This window comes from Mesoplodon bidens (genome assembly GCF_964165515.1).
Source record: "Mesoplodon bidens genome assembly, chromosome: 2".
Lineage (NCBI taxonomy): Eukaryota > Metazoa > Chordata > Mammalia > Artiodactyla > Ziphiidae > Mesoplodon > Mesoplodon bidens.
The window spans coordinates 107,424,931-107,448,374 of NC_138177.1; the positions used below are offsets into that span (position 1 = coordinate 107,424,931).

A 23,444-nucleotide genomic window follows, 5' to 3' on the forward strand; every position below is an offset into this window, starting at 1 on the left:
TCTTTCATAAGGGCACTAATCCTATTCTTGAAGGCTCTACCCCCATGACTTAATTACCTCCTAAAGACACCCCCCCCAATACCGTCACCTTAAGGGTTAGGTTTTAACATATGAATTTTGCGGGGGACATAGCCTATAGCAAAGCTATGATTTTTAAAGTTGTGCTAATATAAGTACATTCACTGGTAACCTGAAATTTGAGGATTTGGGGGACTCCATAAATAATCAGAAGGAACTTAGTCCCTTCCTTCTACAAAAAACTGAAAAGTTATAAATTATAGTAAAACTAGTAAAATTTCAGTAAGCATAGATGGACTTATGTAACTACCATGGGATGCTTGTGATAAAAGAAAATGAGAATATGTACTCCTATGACCTCTTCCTCAAGTTTGTTTCATATGAGTCTCCTCTGCTCCATCCCCACTGCCCTACTGGGTCTCCCAACATGATCTCTCACATCTCCAACACATCCTCCACATTAACGGCCAGCATCACTTCCCAAAACAAATCTGATGTTACCTTCTGCTTCAAAACCTTCCTTGTGGCTCCTGGGCTCCTCCTGATGAAGCTGAGTGCTGCTTATGGGGTTAAAAATGTATCTCTAAGGCCACCCCAGGCAGAGGCTGAGCCAGAATCAGCACTGGGAGTTCCAACTCCCACTCTAGTCTCCAGTGCTCTCATTCTTCCATTCATGACACAAAGGGGAATAGCTGACTTTGGCAGGGAGGGCTACACTGGGTATATACTTAAAAATCTCGAAGTGTGAGATTGATTCCAAGCATATTTTCACATCAGTGTAAGAGACATTATAGCAGATAAAACTGGCAAAATACTATTTCATCAGGCAAAAAGAAAGGAGCCACATGGCCAAAGAAACAAGAATTTAGAGCCAAAAAGAACTTCAGGCCCTCATGCCACAATGCAACAGACACATAGAATGTTCACCTTCTTTAGCTCCAAAAATTTGATTCACATCCCATGACTTTACAAGCTAAAACATTGTGCTAAAAACTACTTTCCCTCTACATAAAACACAAACATAAAACATAAGTGATGCATAAGTGTTTTATAAGTGATTATAAAACATAATATTCAATTTAAAAATAAGTGTCTGGAAATTGGAATTGGTTAATTGGAATATTTTATTTAATCTTTGGGTATTTCATTATGGGTGTCTAAGAACCTGATACTTGAAGATGTAATATATGAAAGAATGAACATACATGTGGGAAGGTTAAAAACTACCTGTGGGCACCTTCTCCCAAATCTTATGGAAAACACTAATTTCCATAATATAGAGAGAATATTTAATTGTAATTCTAAAACAAGTACAAAATAAGTGCACATTAGTTTAACCACTTATTTTTTAAAAATTCAATGGATGGGAGCAAATACTGCAAGCTATCGGTAATCAAGAAAGATTTTTATTTAATTTTTTAAAAAGTCTAATACTGACTAAATACTTTGAAGGGAGGAAAACCTAAACTGGCAAATCTCCTCTACTGCAAGATTAAGTTGAACAATACTAACTCAAGCATAGGATTAACAACTGGTAAACCGTAAGACCAGCCCAAGATTCCTCCCATGTAATATGCTTCAGTAGATCTGTCTTTTGCAGTGGGGTGACTCTGTGGCATTAATTTCTGTACTACATCTGCTCCACAGGCTCCTAGTGCTCTTTGCTCACCTTCATGATCGTGGGTAAAGAAAGGTCTGGTGAAGTGTAGAACAATGGGAAAAGTAGGGCCTGAATCAGCTCATAACCCTAGTGCCCCCTCCCAGTTGGGTTGGTTCAGTTCTACCACCAATAAAGAACCATCCATGCTTGAAAAAACCTAGATCCCTTTTTAGCATTGTGAACCATGTAGGAGATGCTTATTATATCTGCTTTGTTCTCTATTTCTAGGGTGCCCATCACCATAGCAACAAGGCACACAGATGGAAAAGTAGGCTAGAAATACCTAGAAATGGGGGTGGGGATGGGGACTATGGAAGAAAGGGCCTTTCATTGGTTAAGAGAGAAAAGGCTAGAATTATTCTATCAACACAACACTATGGGACACTTCTAGTGGAAAAAGTAGGTTTTCTTTGCAACAACAGAAAGCAGCCTAAAAATTCAATAAATATCAGTGTTTGTAGGAGGTAGAGTGGCTAACTTTTGGAGGTTTTAAAGCCAGGTCTATTTTATTAAAAAATCTTGTGTGCAAATCAAAACCTTTACACAGCATCCAATTTTGGAAATGACACATAGTTCCACAGTGTGGATGATTACTACTTAAAATTTTTGGTTATTTTGTTGTACTAAAGTTGAGACATCTGTTAAGGAAGTGTGGCTGGGAAGATAAGTTGATACAATGAATATTTTCCTGAAAGTGACAAGTTTATCTTCCAAGTTTTTGTATAAAATATCCCCAGAGGAAATCACTGGGTGGAGTGGTGAGGGTGACTGTTGTTTCACCCTAGGGAGTCCCTGTCCCCGTCAAAACTGGGACAAGGCCTTGCCCACCTCCAGCCCCTCTGCTGTCGGTAAGAACATCTTCACACTCCAAGGTCTCTATTTTGGTTTCTGTTTGTTTTTTCCTTTTCTACTGCCACCCTGAGTCCTCCTTGTTCATAATTTTCTAGGACATTTGGAATGCTTGGGATATTATTTATATTGTTACTGGTCAGGAAATAGAACAAGGAGCCACACTGGCCACATAAGCTACTTGGGGAGGTTTTCTATGTAAATAAAAATGGTGTATATATTAAAAAACAAGAGATGCTTTATGGACCAAATTGAGAGAGTTTAACACTAGCAACTTAGAGAGTTTAACAGCAAAAGCAATGGACAACTTTATGGGAATCTTAGGTCCTTGACTCAGCCGCTAACTAGCTGTGACACTGGATGATTTTTACTTTGCCTTTTTCAACCTTAATGTCTTATCAGTAAAAAGAAAAACTGAGATGGAACAGGGATATGAACTTGAGGTGTTCTAAGGATGATTTCAAGGCATGTTAAAATGTTATGCATATGTGTGTAGTATTCTGGGAAAGCCCCTCAAGGATACCTATAATATAAAGAAGGTTAAAAATCGATACTCTGTAAGATCTCTTCCACACAACTCTAGAATACCATGACTTGAATCAACTTACCCAAATAAACTCAAGGCTTTGAGCTCAGACTCAGGTGAGTGTAATACTCAGGTCTTCTCAAAAGTCCTCACCCAAGGGATGCTCTCCCTGACCACCCTGTGTCACCAACCACTACCAGCCGCCAACCACTCTCTAGCCCTGTACCCTGCTTCATTGTTCATCAGAGCACTCAGTACATGATATCATATGTTGGATTTGCTTATCGTCTATCTTCCCTCCTCTAGGATGTACGCTCCATGCTGTTTTCTTCATTGTTGGATTTATTCTCAGTGCCTGGCAAATATTAAGTGCTCAAAAAATATTGAATAAATTTTTTCTTAATCCATAAAATGAAGCATGGCAGACCCAAAATTCAAATACATTTTTTTTTAACTCTGGGGGCCTGCTAAGAGCAATGTACTCTACTAAGCATTTTGTGAGCATATCTGTCTTACTTAATCTTCATATGATCACATTAAGGCAAGCTTTTCAATTTTTAGAGCCTTCTATAAAGTAACACATCTGGGAAAAGGAGGCAGGCAACATACTGTAGAAAAAGTTGTTTCATCAGGCACCAGATCTACAGCTAACTTGTAGAGTCTGCTGAGACAAGCCACAATCCTTTTATAACTTAGTATCCACATTTGTATCCTGGGAATAACACTTGCCCCATCTCCCACAGGTCATCAGGAGAATAAATGTGCATATAAATGCTTCAGTATGTTAGAAGTGATGTACAAATGTATAATAGAGTAAGTAATGTGGTGGGGGTCCCTGTAAAGTGTTTCAGGAGAGATTTGCTACAAGCTGCTGGGAGAAGGCAAGAGCACAGGGGACATCTGTACAGTGTCCTTACATACAGGGTGTCAAGAGCATCCAGGATCCAGGAGGACCCAATAAAGACTTACTAATCCATGGGAATGACAGCCAGGCTCAACTCCTCTCCCTTCAGAATGCATTACTCTGTAAAGAAAAAAATGTCCCAAACCTAGCCTGGGACCAAACCTTTTTGCATGTAATTCACAACCTCCTCTTGGAAAGAAATTAGCATTCCTGCTAATGCTAATTTCCTGCTAAAACGTGGAAGAAAACTTTTTTTCAATGGGATTAAGACTTGCTCTTAGAAATCAGTCACCCACTGACCTAGGTGACTGTCGGTCAAGCACCTGGTGATCCTTACCAACATTCTATTTGTATATAGTCTAACAATGCGTATAAAAAAATTATGTATTATTTCTAAATATTCTAGGAGAGTTTGAGTGTACATTCCTAAAATGGATAATGGTGATTCTATCACTTTGGTATCAAATTAGCTTCCATCAAGTCTTTTTAAAAGAGTGATAAGCTCTAACCATGTTCTTTCCCTTTTGAATGTTCTTGTCCACCAAGAAGAAATCTTTAAATTGGCCTATTGGGGACTTTTTCCTTAGAGTTGATAGTGAATTTGACTGAAAAGTTTTCTTTAGCACCCAAACCAGTTGATCTTCAAAGTGGGGTAAGGGGTTTGGGGGCTTTTTGTTTTTGGAAGGAGGAGTACTCTGGTAGAATCTACTTCCAGATCACCAATTAACCCTCGTCTAAAAGTATGTGTTTCAGAACACCTGATGTCCAGCTGGTTCCTTCTGGCCATCTCCCTTTTTTCCCCTTTTCACAGTCATCCTCTCCCCACGTTCCACAAGAAAGGTAAACATCTCATTTCTCAGGAGTCTGCGTGTGGTGCATTGCCTTGGGGAGTAAAACTCTCCAGGGCTCCAAGCTGAGAGGGTCATTTGAAATACTTGTAGGGTTATAGATGTTAAGAAAGTGACTGACTTTCAAGACTGAGAAATCCTTTTGGGAGTTGGGGAAAGTATCCATTTCTTTGCTTCAAACAACACTGGAGGGAGACCCAATCAAGTTGTTAGACAACAGAACATGGAAAATCATTTTTGTGATCAATCACTAGGTAACTTTTGTCATACACCTCAGGAGTTTAAAAAATAGAGTGGAATTATACTGCCTTCATTCCCATACACTTATTTATGTGGTAAGGTGTCTCAAGCATTTACACTTAAAAAGAAGCCTTGATTATGAAGCCTATCTTATTTTAGCAATAAGTTTTACTTATGCATAAATAAACTCTTTTTAAGCCCCAGGCATCTCACTGAGAAGTTATTTTCCATAAAATTTTACCTATGCTTAATACTTATTCATCAAAATTCTAATATACTTGTTCTGGTCAATCGTATATTAGTCAAAATCATAAAAACTCAATCCAAATGAAATTTTGTTTAACATTTAGAGGCTTATTGTCACAAGAACTTAAAAAAATATAGTGTGTATATATGTGCGTCACAAGAGTATGATAAGGTAATCAATGACAGATTTTCAAACCTAAGACTGTTACATGGGGATTAGGTTATATAGAAGAAGAATGAAATGAGTTCCACAAGGGAAACAACTATGTAAAAATTCCCAGCTTTTCTAGACCAGCTTGTTTGTGTGTTTTTTAAATGGATGACATGGTAGATATGAAATCACTGTGGTATTTAATTTAGCTTCCACTGGGTACATTAAAAAGTGTTTTTTTAAATCAGTATTTCTAATATCAGAAGTGCCATTTTTTACAACTATAAAAAAATTTAGATATTAACTTTTAAAATGTATGAGGAGAGGACACAGTGTTTCAAAATCCTTTTAGGGGGTACTGGATAAAAACATTATCAGACACTTTATTCTAAACTGCCTGTAAGGACTTCCCTGGTGGTCCAGCAGTTAAGACTCCACGCTCTCAATGCAGGGGGCCTGGGTTCAATCCTTGGTCAGGGAACTAGAGCCCACAGGTCACAACTAAGACCCCATGCAGCCAGATTTAAAAAAAAAAAAAAAAAAAAAAAGTTGCTTCTATCTTGCTGTACTCTGTGCCCAAGTTTAGTCCCCAAAGCCTGGAATTGAAAGCACCCTTGGAGATCATAAACTGCCTGTAAGCCAAGAACCTGTGCTGACCATCTAAAATTTTGACTTCTAATAGAAAGAGCCAGAATTATTTCAGTAAAGTCCAAGAGCTGAGTCAAGCATCGCCTGCAAATGGCCAAATCCAGAACTCTAAACACAGTAAGCGTTCAGTAAACACTAGCTCATTAACAAAATATTTTGGTCATTCAACTGATATCTATTAACAGCATATATACAATAACTCTTCTTCCTACTTCTAACCTTCAAGGAAATCTTTCAGATTTCCAAATACCAGTCAAAAGTACACTATTGAAACAAGGCCCTGGACTAGACAATAAGTATACTGAATTTTATTGCCTAATGCTTTCCCACATATCAGTTTACATGCCAAGTATAATGCCTGGCTCAGGAAGCTCACTGGGGAGATGAACAAAATTCATCCTTTATCATGAAGGAGCACCTAGGAGGAGGCAGAGGCATTCTCTGGCAGAGGGAATATAACAGATGCACAAGCATCAGAGGCAACACAGGGACGGGATTCAGGAGCTCCTACAAGTGGTAGGCAGAGGGAAGGGTCTGGAATGGTCTTCCACAATAGGTATGCTTGAACTGACTCTTGAAAGATGGGCAGGTGTTTGACAAGGGGATATGAACACAGAGAGAGAAAAGGAAAAAAAAAGCCATGGAGTGAAGCCATCTAGCTACCTTGTACCTTCCTCCCTGCACTGCAGACAGTTTAAGATGGCTGGTGCATGGGGGTGCGATTGTGCACGCTGTGTCCATGGTGCACGCGTTGGTGATTTAGAAATGACGGGGGAGGGGGAGCGGGGGGCAGTGAGAGGTGAAGCTGGAGAGTTGTAGAAGCAGACGGAGGAAGACTGTATTATATGGCTCTCCAAGGCATTTGGAATCGATCCTTTGGCAAAGCAAGTCATTAAAGGATTATTAAACCAGGTAGTCGTGGTATGAACTTTGCCTTTCACAATGATTATTTTCCTGTTGTGTGGACAACCAATTTGGTGGGGGGAAGATAGGAAAGTCTACAAACTGAACTACCATTTGGAGGCAATTAGCAGCAGTCCTGGAAAAGACTCAAGGCAGTCAAGAGACTGTAAAGGAAGGGCACTGTTGGGAGGTACCTTAAGGGTGTGGCCTCTGGACAAACTGGTCACCATCCTTTAAGGAGCAGTTAAGGGGGGAACAAAGCAAAGAGAAGCCCAGAGTGAGTTCTACGCATTTTAGGGTTATGTAATTGGGTACATGGTATTGCTATTTGCAAAAATATGGAATCTAAAGATGATTAGCAAGTTTTGGTGGGGGAAAAAATATCTTTGGTACACTAACTCCAGGCCCTTACTGTTCCATAAGGCAGGTAGCACCAGTGATATCATCCCCATTTTAAGTTCAAAAGGGTAATTTTTTTTTTTTTGCCCAAAATCACATGTAGCAGTTTGGGGAGTCCACTACATACCAGGCTTAAGGGCAGATATACAAGGGAGACAAGATCCATGCTTTCACATAACATATTCTGGTGTGGGCGGGGAGGGAAACAGAAGATAAACAAGCCAGCAAACAATAAACCAAAGCCTGAAAGACTAGGATGGAGAAAGGCAAGGGTACTTTATCTGAGGTGATCAGGGAAACTATACCTGAGGTCATTGGAGCTGACCTTCCATTGAGAAGGAAGCAGCTATGCAGATTCATAAGAGAAGAGCGGTCCAGGCATAGAGCAGCAACTGAGAAGCCCCAGAGGTAGGAACAAGGTTGGGGTGCCCTGAGGGAGGAATTCCAAATACTTGGCAAGTGGTGAGCCAGAGGAAGCCCCAGCTCCAAAGGCATTCCTGGGAGGGTGGAGGTGAAAGCCTTGCGCCCCCTTAGGGCAGTGTTGGCAGAGCATAAATACTCTGGGAACCTGCCCACCAAGCACAGCATCGTGCATCCAGAAACTGCATCATGACTCACACTTTTCGAAGACAAGTCATTGCTCAGTTCCCTATTTCGGCATTGAAATAGGGCCAGGAACAAACTCACTTAGTTTTGCCTAGAGAGATGAACTTTAAAATCTTCAGATGAACAGAATTCATCTTAAATTCATCTGCTCAGAGCAAGAAATAACCTGCAGTCCAATGGCAGGCGGCTCTGCCCCCAAGGCTCTGTCATGTCCTCACGTGTTACACGGGAGCAGAGCCTCCCAGCCACCCTCCAAGGCCCTCAAAGGGACTAGAGAGGCAACATTTTCTCCAAAGGATGCCCCATTAGCTCAGCTGGACAGGATACGGAGAAATGGTACCCCACTGCCAAGGTGCCAAGCTGGGTCCTGTCAATGAGAGCCTGAAAACCTTGGAGAGACTGGATGTTCGGCTGCCTGCTGGCTCTGAGATGCGCCATCCCAAGCACAGCAGTCCAGCCAGCTCTCTGGAACATACTGCCTATGCCTCCCCTCCTGTGGTCATCTTCCACTGCTGCTTTGTGGTCTACCTATTCTGCCAACGTTCCTTCATGTGCCCCCATTCAGCCAAATGGCTTCAAATTCCCCTTGCTAAGGGTGATGCAGATCAACCCTCTGACCCTCTCTGAAAAGATCCTACTTTACAGCCAATTTTCTCAGATGCATCTGCTTGGTGTATCCAAAAGAAAAAAGTAGCTGAATTTAAAGTTTGTCAATATAGCATGAATAAATTAGAAAAGAATTAAATTGTTCCTGAATTAGGTGACCCCTTTCAGAGGATCACATGGAGAAGTTATATATTATGAACACTTAAAGATGACTCCAAACACACTTCCACAACATCTCTGCTCCTGCTCCCTGGCCAATTTTTGTTCCTAAAGTCACCATACAACCTCCAACCATAAGACGCTTGCACATACTTTCACGGCACCTAATAATGTTGGTAGTAGCAATTTTTCATGTATTTGCAGTGATTGATTCTCCTGTCTCCCCCAGTAACATGTAACCTCCATGGTGGTATGGACCACGTGCATTTTTGCTTACTGTTGTGTCCCTAGAAGCCGGCACAGTGTCTGGCACACAGTAGGTGCTTAACAAATAGCTACTGAAAAAAAATGCTATGAAATATACTCATTGGTGGGAAGTTTCTGCTTCTGAGAGTGCATGTGGCAAAAAATCATTCAAATCAAGGCTGGAAAAGGTTAAGGCTGAGCTATTCTGGTTTTTATAAAATATATATATATATATATATATATATATATATATATTATACACACACACACATACACAGGAAAGACTTTGCTAGGTTTAAACTGATTTGGGGGACAATTCTCAAAAAGTCTGACTAACAATATAACAATACTCATTTGGATATGTATGGAGGTGACCAATTTTAAAACTTTTTTTTAATGCAATAAGAGTTCATTTTCAAAAAGGTTCATCTAGATTAGGCCAAATTAAAAAAGAAAAGCTACCACTTACTTCATCAGGCACAGTTTATTAGGTAATCTACATACATTTTTTTCATTTACTCCTCATATCTGAACCTTACCCCCAGGTTACAGATTAGGAAATTGAGGATGCAAGAGGCATGCTGAGTAAGTGGGAGAGTCAGGATTCATACCTAGATCTATTTGATTCCAAGAGCTATATCTTAAATCTAAGCCACACTATAAGCTAAGAAATAGGTGTGACATTGAGTAATAAGGTGTTACTCCCTCCCATGATAAGGTACAAGACTACAGTCTAGTACCATCGATTGGGGCCAGTATTTAAAATAGGATTTGGATGCCAACGACGTGGTAGTAGAGAAAGGAGACAATTCATGAAAAAGGAATAAGGAGGAATATGAACTACCATTTACTGAAAGCCTGTTTTATGCCAGATACTGGATACTGGATTAGATGCTTTCACGTTAAGAGCTTTTTTAATCCTAAGAATTCTGTGAGATGGATAACAATAGTCAAGAAAAAAAAGGTGTAGAATAAGAGTGGTGTTCGACTACTCCAATGTTCCTTTCCCCCATTTTACTAAGGATGCGAAAATCCCATGTTTTAGCTGGGCATAAGGTTGTCTACAGTAAGGACAATATTCCCCAGTCTCTATTCCAGCTAGGTGAGGTCATATTGCTAAAGTCTGGTCAATGAGATTTAACAAGAAATGTATGACAGCCTCCAGGAAATTTCCTTAAGAGACCCTGGGCTCTTGCTTTTTCCCATCTTCTTCCCTTCCTTTCGTCCTCCCTTCTACACTTGGAACCTGGATGTGATGGCTGAAGCTCCACTTAGGACCATGAGATTGAGGGCCTCATTTGATGTTTGGTACTTCTAAAAGGTGGAAACAGCCTAGGTCTCAGAGGATTTGTAAAATCATAATACCAGCTCTGGAGTGTCCCTCCATAAGCTTTTTTTTTTTTTTTAATGTGAAAGAGAAACAAACATCACTTTGTTTAAGCAATTTTTCTTTGAGGTCTCTGTAACTGACAGCTAATCTTAACTAATCCAGCAACTCATCCAAAGTGATAGTGTAGGGTTCAAACCCAGGCTCATCAGTCTGCACAGTTCACACTCTTAGGCAGAAGCCTGAAGAACTCCTGATTATAATCTGCAATAGACTTGAGGGAGAAATGTAAAAATGCTGAAAAAAAATTTGAAAGAAGAAAAGAAGGAAGGTTTGAATATGCTTTCAAATCTGCATACCTGAGACAATCAAAGGGAATATGCTACTGGACAGTAAAAAATTTAGTCTCCATCATAGATGGGCTGAGGAAGATCTCAGTCACCTGCATGGAGCTGGAAAGAGAAGAGAAATAGAAGCTGTGTAGCTGATAATGTCTCTGAAAGATGCTGTTGACCAAGGAGCGGGCATTGTAGAATAGAGCCCTGAAAATGGCCACAGGATGAAACAAACAACAAAGAATTACAAGGAATCCTGAAATTGAAGAAGCAGGAGATGAAGTTCAAAGATACACAGTCTGGAAAGAAACAAGCAGAATTATATGACCCATATCACGCAGAATCACATGACCCATATCAAGACCAAAAAGGCAAAAGTAAAGGTCAAGGTTGAAGCTCTGACAACTCATTTTTATTCATTTCCTTTACATGGGTTCACAACAGCATTGCAGAAGTGAATTTAAATTGTGTTGCAATTGAGTAGAATCCTAAATAAGAGGAAGTCATAGAACAGGGAGTTTATTATTACCCTTTGTTCAATTTCTAAATGAACAGCACTGAAAAGAACTTAGAGAGATACAGTGATTGGAGTTAGGCCTAATTTTATTTAAGATCAATCTTAATGATCCAGAAAAGGAAAAATAAGTTATGTCTGCCAAAGACATTATTTTAAACACGAGAAAAAAAACCTAAGTCTTAATAAAGGTGCGTAGGAAGTTTAGGAAATATAGATAGGAAATAAAATGCAAGTGGGCAATAGCAATAAAAGAAAAGGCAGCAATATGAAAACAGACATGACAGAAATTAGAATGTATTTTACAACTGGTTAAAGAAATTCCATACTATAATTGGACCTCCCAAATTCCTATCAGTGGTCGCAGGTCTGTACTGTTTGCAGAGTAAGCAATACTCCCTGCGTCAGGAGAGCAGTGAGGGACATGCTATATAGGAGGCAATGAAAACCATGCCACCGAGTCTGGAGTAACACGACAGATTGAGCATACATTTGTTTCTGATAATATCAGTGTAAGCTAGAAGGATGCTGGAAAGAGAAGCAAAAAATAAATTTGGAAATTCAACTTGAGAAACACTAAATGAACATCAGATATTAAATAGGCTATTTTTTATGGGCAGTAAAAAATCAAAAAGGAACATAAAAATACTTGGATACCATCAAAAAGGATTTTAAAATTACAAAAACTTTTTTATAAATAAAAATTTTGGCTCAAACAAGAATCTTCTACATATTATTTCCAACCTTCAACTCCAGAAAACAAAACAAAAAATCACAAATTTCAAACCACTGAAGGAAAATACCCACACAGCCTAAAAAAATGTGGAGGGATAATGGAATATTATTCAGTACTAAAAAGAAAAATTATCAAGCCATGAAAAGACATGGAGGAAACTTAAATGCATAATACTAAGTGCAAGAAGCCAATGTGAAAAGGCTACAGACTGATTCCAACTACAAGACATTTTGGAAAATGGACACAGTGAAAATATCAGTGGTTGCCAGGGGTTGGGGGGCAGGAGGGATGAATAGGAAGATCACAGAGGAGTTTTAGGGCAGTGATAATATGATATAGTATCATACTCTGATGACATTATAATGGTGGATACATGTTGTTATATACTTGGCCAAACCCATAGAATGTACGACACCGAGTGAACCCTAATCTAAACTATGGTCTTTGGGTGATAATGATGTCTCAGCGTAGGTTTATCTATTGTATCAAGTGTACTGACTCTGGTGGGGGATGTTGATAATGGGGGAGGCTATGCATGAATGGGAGCAGGGGGTACATGGGAACTCTCTGCAGTTACTCTCAATTTTGCTGTGGACCTAAAACTGCTCTAAAAAATAAATTCTATTAAAAAAAAAGAAAAACTTCAAAGACCTGGTACCCTTTTCCAGTGATGTTGATTAGGGCCCTTTTTCATTTTAATTAACGTTGGTGCTTTCATTCTGAGGATTCGGAGGAATGAAACAGCAATGGGGAGGGGAATGGTCTTTAAAAAGCAAATCTTAACCAGTCAAATGAAATCACTCCCAATGTGAGAATCTTCCTGTTAGGCTGGACATGTTGGAACACTTTTCCAATTTAAGAAAAAAAGAACGTTTCAAAGAATAGTAAATTTAATTCTAACATGTAGTAGATGGAGAGTAGGTATCATGACTCAACCGTACACTCAGCAACAACACTGTCCCCCTCATTACCTGAACTAAGAGTAACGTCTGATATGTTAGGGGCTCAGTCACTTGTGGGATTGGCTGACATTTTATATTCCTTCAAGGGTGAAGCTGTTGACTAGGGAAGCCAGGGGCAAAAGAAAGTCACCTTGGCACTCACAAATCAAAGAGCATTTTCGGGTCTCAGGAGGTGGAACCTCAACACGTAGAGGGTACTGGAATTTTTAAACAATTATACTGCAGTTTGATTGCTTCTGTGTACTATAACCTGACACTTAGGTTTTAGGAGACCTAACAGTCTGATAAAGACACATACCATTTCACTTCCTCTTAGAAAGCAGTGTGTACACTTTGCCTGTGTTAAGTTGGTTAACTATGTGCAATTTAAAATTTTCATACAGATATCTTTTTACGGACTTAAAAGTTTTTGGCAAGGCGAATTTATTCAAGGAAGTTCACGGGTAGGTTTTCGTTTTTAAATCAGGTTTATCCTTTTTTGGGGGAGGTGGGAAGGGGGCCGCTGAGAGGGAGTCTTTCTGACCACAAAGAGGTCTTCCACAAATGTCATCTGACTAAAAGCAACCTATGGACTTTGGGAAGTCAGGTGAGGACACAGAGTGATGAGCCAACACCCAGCCTCCTCCCTCTGACCTCTCAGCACCTGCTCAACTGCAGCCCAGTAAGGGGAAACTCTTAGCTTCTCTCTCGAAACGGGTATAGGTTGCTCCCTTCTCCTTCAAACAAATGAATGCCAACACCACCATTAAATTGTAGGCGAACAATTGTAGATTTCCCACGAGTAGAAAATGTTTGCCAACAAACAGCGCCAGGGCAGGGGGCAAAGGAGAGCGACCCGAGCGCGGACGCCCTCCGGAGAGGTCTGCTCATCTAGGGAGGGCGAGACTCCAGCCCAGGAAACCAGAACCCGGTTCCCGCACCACCCCGAGGACTCACACTCAGGTGCGGCACCGTGACTGCTGGGGGAGACATGAGACCGCCTCGTCGCGCCGCCCACTCCTCCTGCCCCGAATGATCCCAGCACCCAGAAGTCCCTCGGGGGTATCACTCCCCCTCTCCTAGAGACGAGGGAGTGGCAAAACCGCGCCTCATCTCTCTAGCCCAGCCACCTGCCCGCAGGCCCGGCTCGCAGGTGAGGCGCGGACAGGTAACCGCACCTACTCGTCCAACCCCACCTGCTGCGTCCCCTCACCCGGTCCTCCGCCCCCACCTACTGGGTCGGCTCGGCTCCTCCTCGGTGACCAGGGGCGTCCCGCCCCGACCTACCTGCGTGCCTCCGGCCCCCGGATCCGGCGCTCCTCGCGGGGTGCGCCCCGCGCCGCTCCGGGCGCGCCGGCGGCGGCCCCACGCCCGCACTTCGTTGCTGCCGGCTGCTGCGGGCTCAGCGGGAAGCCCCAGCGCTGCCAGGCTCACCGCCTCCGACCGGCTCCATTGTGACGCGGCGCATTCCGCCGGCCAATCGGGGCGCGGCGGCGCGAACCGCTGACTAAGTTCGCGGGGGGAGAAGGAGGGTACTGGGCGGAGGCAGGAGGCGGAGGCGTTGGCCCCACGGCGGTGGTGGCGGCGGAGGAGAAGGAGGAAGGGGAGAAATGGGCAGCAGCTGTTTCGGTAGTTGCTCCTGCTGTTAAATTTGCAGCAGCCTCTGCCCGAGTGTTTGCCCAGCTTAGGGACTGCGGGGGCCTGTGACTCACCCCTTGCTGATGGAAACAAAGCGCGGCTGCCATCACCCGGGAGCGCGCCATGTGGCCGCCCGGCCCGCTCGGCACAGCCTCGGGTGCGCAGGCAGCAGTGCACAGCTCACGTCTCGCTGGGGCTGGAAAAGCGGGGAGCTGTTTTCAAGAGACGGCAGAGGGGCTTAGGGCTATCCAGGTGCACATGCAAGGGACTTTGGAAGTACATTTATGTGTCGGACCACTGCCTTCTCACATGTGCACCCCGAGTAACTTGTTATTTACATAACGTGTTTTGAACCTGAAGGGAAGGCTCGGGTGGAGCTTGCGGGAAATCCCTTTACCTTTCCTTATACTGCGTACTTAAGATGCAGGGCCGAGCCCCTGTGTGGCAGTTTACAGTTGTACCAAACTAAGCGGCTTAAGATTCTGGGCCTCCAATAGCATTCGTCTCTCTCATATGTCTTTATCCTCGGGCTGGGGAGGGAACAACGTGGTAGAGGGGTCTCGCTTTACTCATAACTAGGCTTTTACTGCTAAGAAACTGCGTCTACCCTATTCACTGACCCGCTCTTTTCCCTCTACAGTTAAGTGGGAAAAGTTACAATGTGCCTTACAGAACAAACGAAAAATTAATCCAAACCCAGGAATTCAGGGGACAGAATTTTTATCATCCTCATTCACCCCCTACTCTCATCCCCACCCCAGATTTAAGTCAGTCTTTTTGTAGACTATCATCCTCAACACTGCGATTCAATTAGGCAACATTTATATCTTTGAGTTGCTATGGCAATCACATTACCATTAAAAAAAAATGTACGGGAACCTCCGGAAGGAATAAAATAAAGACTATAAAAGACTCAGCATTTGGAGCATATCTGATCGTTTTGTATAAATGGGAGTAAAGAAAATGGAACAACTGAGTTATATGAGACCAAGTGGTGTCAGACAGAGACTGTTGAGATTAGGACTACAATTTAAATTACCCCAAAAGGGGATAAGAGTGTTGTCTTTGTGACACTGCTCTATTCTCTCCTTGTCCACTGCATTCTGGGTTGGCAGCTGTCTTGGAGGAAAGGCTGAAAGAGCATTCCTTCATTTAGTCATTGATAGAGTTTTTATCGAACTTATGAGGGTGAGACACTGTGTATGTACAGATCCGTTAAGCTAATTTAGATTTGAATTTGGTCCTCAAACTGCTTACAACCTGGAGAGGAAGATAAAAAGTATTCAGAATTAAATATGAAACAAGGAAAAAAGTGAGTGCTATGAGAAATACTGATTGATTGTAAAGTCATGGCATTAAAATTTTTAAGTGTCTAATTTTCCATATGTGTCTTTGAATGTTTGGAAAGGCATATTGTCTCCCCTTCCAAAACCACGAACAGAGAATCCATTCTTCTATCACAGCAATATCACTACTTGTGTGACTTGGAGTAGTAACTTAACCTCGTTGGGACTCAGCCTCTGAGATTAAGAGATTAAAAACTAGATGATCTGTTAAGATTCCAATTCCAATGAGGGTATGAATAAAAAAGTGACTCCCATGCTTGGTAACCCAAGTCACCATTAGCAGGAAGTTAAAGTGCTCAAGTTCATTAAAACTGTATTAGCTCTGGGTTCACCTCAGATATGTGGCTTATGAATGTATTTATTCCAATTTTCATTAACAAAATCACCCTCCATGGTGACAACATTTATTACTGACACTGAAGAAATTGGGCTTCTGAATTTGTGATATTTTGCTTCTGGGAACCCTCCTCTGAAACTGTAGCATCAAACAGATGTTTCTTTTGTTTCTTCTTCCTTCTGTTTCTCTTCATATAAGCTCCTGCTTATATCACAGGAGAAAAATGAATGACCCCAAATGCTGTTCTCATAGAACTTTAATACTCTGTACATGATTCAAGCTCATAAAGAAGAGTATTTAGTAGTAACTAGAAATTATTGGCCCTGGGTAGGCCTTATAATGAGAAATAAAAATACTGTTTGACTTTTTATGCCTGTGCCCAGTTTTTCTACTACACTGTAATCTCTTTGAAAACAGGACGAGTGGAGTCTTGATATATGCTCAGTCCTTAGAGGAGTATCTGAAATTCTCTAAGGGACTCTGATCAATTATTTTGATCAGAGAAAGTCAATTATTCTGATCAAAGGAAATTCTAAAAGACTCAGTCACTATTTCCACAGCCAAATTCGTTGAAGTCTAAAATAGTGTTTAAAAGTCCCATCATAGACATTAAGCACTTGTTATGTCACCATCAGTATGCTAGACATCGTGGACAATACCAAAAAAGCATCAGACTTGGTCCCTGACCTCAGCAGCTCATAAGTTAGATGAACACATAGAAAACAATCAAGTGCTACTTATGCTCCAATGAAGAGAGGGATCAGTGCACATGGTAATAAACAAAGTCTCATGAAGAAAGGGAAACTTTAAGTATTGAAAGAGAAGCAAAATTTAGAAAGACTAAATCCTATACCTTTGTCTTATCTACCCCAAGTATTGTCTTAAAATGACCAATCAGGGCTCAGTCAATCTCCTTCTGGTAAGCCGAGACTGTCTAGAAGAAGCATAAGTAGAAATACTCTATTTTCTACAACATCCCATTGAGTAGAATAGCTAGTGGTAGGTTGATCACATTCATATGAAAAAGAGGATGACTATGGACAGCGCATGTGGCTGGTTCCTCTGTCGAATGACACAAATAATAGAAATAAAAGGATCATTGCAATTTGGTCATCTGGTTGTTGAAATGCATGCCCCACATGAAGTAATCAACTAACTCCTGGGTTTGGTAGGTCCCTTCTGAGCTGATTCCCTGAAAAAAAATAATCTGAGTGACATCAGCATTAAGCTATGCTCCATGCGGCTGCCTTGATAAGGGTTCCATTTTCTCTTTGTCTTGAGAATTTTTAGGATTAATGGAAGGCAGAATATGATCCAGCATTAACAGTTCTTTTCTAATTCTAAAATGATTTCTGATAATGAAAAATCCTCTATTTCTTTAAATTAATTAAACATTGAATGTCTGCAGTATATAAAAGAAAGCACTGGCCATCTGACAGAGGTGAGGGAGAATACCAAGATAAATATAATAATTCCTTTCATTAAAGATATGTACTCTAGTAGAGGTTTATCCAGATAGCATATAGCATCTTAAAGGGGAGGTGAGGTTGGTGGGCTATGTAGGGTTGGAGGAGAATCATATGAACTTGGGTCTGAAGAAGTTTGGCTAGCTTTAAGGTTCTAAATTGAAATATTACTTTTAACTATTTTCTGAGCATTATGGTTCAAGTTTGTTAGCTCTACCAAGACATCAAATCAGAAGAAAAGAACAAGAGCAAGAAGGCATTCATGGTTTTGCATTCTCAGAACGTTTTCCAGAATCCTCCTGGTTCAGCTATGTATGACTGAGCATATTGTCACTGATAAAGAATTTTTATTTATTTTTGACCAAACACTTCACCATGTTTTCCCGACCTTTTCAATCTCCTGGTTGTAGAGGTTTAACATGAACTTGCCTTGGGCCTGGGGAAAATTCTGAGAATGACACCTGAGAATGAGCTCAGTAGTGAGAATTCCAAAGATAGGATGAGTAGGACATTGCACATGTTTTTGGAATAAGGTAGCTTGACTAGAAACTAATTGCGCAGGGCCGGCTGTGCACTTCTGTGTGAGTTGATCCTTTATCATGGTCCCAGTATGGAATATTCATGACTAGTTACTCTGTGTTCTTACTACCCACTGTGCTGATTGCCCCCTCTGCCTTAAGTATACTCTGCCCTGTCCTTATGACACAGGGGCTAGGAAGATGACTTTCCAGACTCTTCTCCAAAGGAAAAACAAGAATTCCTGCAGCAGGATGCCCAACATTCCCAGTTGATCTGTCTTCTGGGAAGATGCCCAAATATTTCTTTGGAAGTTTCCTACGCATCCCATTTAAAGACTATGTACTGTCATCTGGGTCACATATTGGAATCCACCACACAGCAGCCAGCCAATTATTGACTCTTGTCCCTTTCCCATCCATAAAAAGAAGACTTCTAAGAAAATACTTGCAAGTGAAGCCAGACTGAAAGCTTAGAATTAAAGCAGAGCTGGTGCCCCTCAGCTCCTGCAAAGTGGGCTAAAAAAAGCCCGTAGGAGTTCTGCTAGTGGCTGAGACAATGCTTGCTGAGATCCCTGTGAGGATTCAATCTGTGTTCCCTAAACCATGTTGAAATCTGGTCAAAAAGTTTCCTGGTCCTGTAAAAGCAGCTGGTATCTGAGGGTCCCCAGGTCTAACACCAGCCAGACAGTGACTCTTCCCACCAACTCTCACCCTTTTTTTCTCAACAGCTGTCTGTGTATGTGCTTCTGTGTGTGTGTGCTTCTTGGCCTGATATAAGGCCATCTGTTAATTATAATACACATCGAACACTAGCCTTCAATTCTCATATAAAATGATTCTGTAAGAGTAGGAGCTAATATCTATCTATCTATCTATCTATATCTATCTATCTATATATATATATATAGATATATCTGTGGTTTATTAAGAATTTTAAAAAATCAAAATAAATTGTAAAAGAACAAGATTCAGAGCATTTTAGAGATGGAGGAGAAAAAGATATATGCCAGAAAGAACACAGAACCTAGTGTCTTGGGTTCTGCTGGTGGCTCTTCTGGCCATGAGGCCTAGGGCAAGCCACTAACAGTCTAGGCAGGAGTTTCTAATTTCCAATGTGTTTAATATATCTATCCTGGACTGTATAAGAAAAGAAGATAAGTATAGTTCACGTTTCAGATACCTCATATTTTGTTTCATTTTAATCATTTACCATCCAACAAATATTTATTCTGTGCCTACTACGTGAAAAACACTATACTGGTTTTTGGGGATACACTGGTCCATGTGATAGATGTGATCTTTGCCCTCCTGGGGTCTATAGACTCCCAGCACGCCTCCAGGGAATATAAGACTGGACAAGATAAATCAGTGAGGACTGACTAACCAAACTCCAGTGTGTCCCCACAGCACCATACTCTCTGGCTTTATCTCCTGAACTCTATGTACCCAAATGCAGACACATCTTTGAATTATCTGCTTCTTCTTCTACTAACTTCTCTCTGCAGACTTCTTTACATCCAATTCACCATCTGCATGAAATTGCTGTTTTTGGAGCATAATAGAGCAATAAGACATGTGACCTGAAGAAGCTTAAAGTTTTTAAAACTTAAAAAACTAGAGGCAGGGGCTTCCCTGGTGGCGCAGTGGTTGAGAGTCCGCCTGCCGATGCAGGGGACACGGGTTCGTGTCCCGGTCCGGGAAGATCCCACATGCCGCGGAGTGGCTGGGCCCGTGAGCCATGGCCGCTGAGCCTGCGCGTCCGGAGCCTGTGCTCCGCAACGGGAGAGGCCACAACAGTGAGAGGCCCGCGTACCGCAAAAAAAAAAAAAAAAAAAAAAAAAAAATAGAGGTAAATAGGTAGTTGGTTATATGAGAAAATATGGGGCCAAGTAGTATCTCCTAATACAGTATATTATCATGGTTCAGAACCTACAACTCAAATACGCTTTATAATAGCTGTATATAACTAGGTTACCTTATGAAAAAGAATAGTAAGATAATAAACCAGGTGTCCTTTATCTCATTACAAAATTGAAGGGCAAAGGTAGTCAGGTCTCACACTGGTAGAGGAAAGAGTGGGTTAAAGTAGGGAAGACTTCTCAGAGAAATTCAGACCTAATGGGTAAATTACTTAGGGCTCAAAGGAAGCCTGATGTTTTGGTGAGCAGAACAGCTTTTGGTGGCTGACAAAGGCCTCTGTGTAGGTGGGGGAGTTACAGACAGTTTGATTACAAGTAAAGATGAGGCAGAAGCAAACTGAAGGATGAAAACAGATACATGGGTGGGTGGAAATTTATAATTTTATCTTCTTTGAGTGAACTCGATTGTCAAATAAAATTCCTGGATTTCCTTAACTTACTTACCAATTCAATAAGCAGATATAATATTTTGTTCTCTAGGGTCCTCAAGGAAAAAATATAATTATAATACAAATAATTTCTATTTATGGACTATTTGATAGTTCACGCAAATTACTCAAATAGTGTATTATAGGCGTTTCTAAACAATATGCTCTTACCTCTATAGTCTGTATACCTAAGAGTGATGGCATCTATTAGCAGTTTCTAGCCTTGCTGAGTCACTCTGTTAATCCTCCTGCAGCTCAGTCATCATTCAGAGGCCCAATAGGTTGAAAGTTGACAACTGCTTAACTACAGATCCCTAACATCCTCTGGAGGAATGCTGCGAGGCTGTGGAACTCAGGAGGGCAAAGGTCACATCCATCACATGGACTAGTGCATCCTCAGAAACACGTTCATTGTTTTGAACATAGTAGGCACAAAACAAGTATTTGCTGGGTGATAACTGAAAGAGTGAAATGAAATGAAGTCTGACACTTCTGAGATGCACATCTTCTCTAATTTGTGTATTCTAGGGTCATCTCAGGATTTAACCCCTAGCTCTGTCCACTTTAGTTCTCATATTTTAACATGTTCTTACTTGATTGAAAAATCAACAAATTTAAAAGACTGAGATTTGGAAGTGGGAAGGAGTACATGGGGGTGAGTCAAGAAGACAAGGGAATGATATACAGGTGGCAACATTCATCAAAGTTAGCTAAAAAAATTACTTATTACAAGATTACTTATTATATTTCTCATGGCTATGTATGTCTTCATCTCTTCCTCCTGGTAACATATATATCCACATTGAATTGGGCCACTTTTTCCAACTTGAGTGTCTTGTGACTTTAAAGTGCCATAATATCTTAAGATTTCTTTGATAATTTTTGACCAAAGGATTGGCTTTAGAGATGCTGGAAACCATTTTGCTAGCATAAAGTAACAAGACAGTATAAAGACATGAGTCAGAAAGTCATGACTACCTTTAGAAACAGTTACTTGAATATAGCATAGTGTAAAAGCAGGGATTCTGGAGCAAGACTACTTGGATTCAAATCGTGGCTTTGCCCTTATGAGCTGCTTGATGTTTGTCATTACTTAATTTCTCTGTGCCTTAATTTTCTATTTGGAAAATGGGTTGTGAAGATTAAATGAATAGTATGGTTAGAGTAGCTCCAAACACATAGTAAATCCCATATTAATCTTAGCTTTTATCATGATCTTGGGGAAGTAACTTACTGGGTTTAGAGTTTCCATGTATAAAATGAGAGGCTTTGACTAGATTATCTCTAAGGCCCTCCTGTTTTCAAGTGAAGACAGTCCAGGCATTTTTCTACCATATATGTATGTGGTTAGAGATGGGGAAGTGCATGAGTAAATGCTTTCCTTGACTGATGGAAGATGGGGCTATTGGGAGATTGAGATAAGCTTCTTCACTAGACTCTAAATTCCTTGAGGTTAAGAAGTATATCTTTTCCTCTTCAGGATCCCAAGGACTAACATGGTACCTGGGGGGAGTGAGTGCTCTATAAACCATTAATGAATGTGGAATAAATGCCTGTGTCTTATGTTCCCAGGTGTGTAGGAATAGAAAAGGGTCATAACTGCTTCCTAAGCTTTTTCTAGCTTAAAGCTACTTACACAAAATATTTAAGAAACATTAGTGCTCTCTACTGGAGATATTCATAGTGCAGGAATTCATGATAGATTGGATTTTTGATGGCAGATTCTTATTTGAGTTCAGAAGTCTTGGATTTTAGAGATAGAATATAGTAGGTAGACATATTTTGCTGTGTTGCAAGTACAGATTTGGTGTTATGGCATTGAGAATGGAGTGATTTGCACTAAAACCCAAGACTCTTTTCCTTGCCTTGCATTTCTGCTCTTTCTCCAGAGCACTTGTATCTACACATTTGTACAAATGTTGTGTTCTTTCTCATTCATTTTAAATAAAAACAGAAGGGTAGCATTAAATAAAATATTAATGTTAAGAAAGTGAAAAGACAACGCACAGAGTAGTAGAAAATATTCACAAATTGTATATTTGATGAGAGGCTTGTATTCAGAGTATATAAAAACAAAACTCAGCAATAAAAAGAAAAATAACCCAATTTTAAAATGGCAAAGTATTTGAATCAACATTTCTTGGGAAAAAAAAAAAGATACTGATGGACAATAAGCACATGAAAAGATGCTCAATATCATTAGTCGTTAGGGAAATGCAAATCAAAATCACAAGCAGATACTACTTCAAACTCATTAGGATGACTAAAATAAAAAGAAAATGAGAAATCTCAGTAAGGATATGGAGATATTGGAACCTTTATAACATTCCTGGTGGAACTGTAAATTGGTGTATCCACTTTGAAAAACAGCCTGGCAGTTTCTCAAAGTGTTGAACACAGAATTACTATATGATGCATCAATTCTACTCCTAGGAATATATTCAAGAGAATTGAAAACACATGGCCACAAAGAAACCTGTACATGAATGCTCATAGTAGCATTATTCATAATAACCAAAAGGTAGAAACAGCCCAAATGTCTACCAACTGATGAGTGAATAAACAAATTGTGGTATATCCATACAATGGAATATTTTGTGACCATAAAAATAATGAAATATTGATATCTGCTACAACATAAATGAACCTTGGAAACATTATGCTAAATGAAAGAAACCAGTCATGAAATGTTACATAATATGTGATTCGTTTATATGAAATGTCCAGTATAGGTAAATCCACACACACACAAAAGAAGGTTAGTAGTTGCCAGAGGTTGGCAGAGAAGGGACAGAAAGTGACTGCTAATGGGTACAGGGTTTCTTTTGGGAGTGATGAAAGTGTTCTGATATTAGATAGTTATGATTGTTGCATAACTCTGTGACTATATGAAAAAAACAGTGAATTGTGCACTGTAAAAAGGTGAATTT

At 40.5% G+C, this 23,444-nt stretch overlaps 1 protein-coding gene across 2 annotated transcripts in view; it reads right to left on the bottom strand.

Annotated features, from left to right (window-relative positions):
• Positions 1 to 14,292, bottom strand: part of LRRC8B (leucine rich repeat containing 8 VRAC subunit B) — a 74,696-nt gene extending 60,404 nt beyond the window's left edge. For both annotated transcript variants that reach the window (XR_014015211.1, XM_081225956.1), the window contains exon 1: positions 14,150 to 14,292. The gene's annotated coding sequence lies outside the window, so the exon portion shown is untranslated. The remainder of the gene's footprint in view (positions 1 to 14,149) is intronic.
• Positions 14,293 to 23,444: the final 9,152 nt, after the last annotated feature.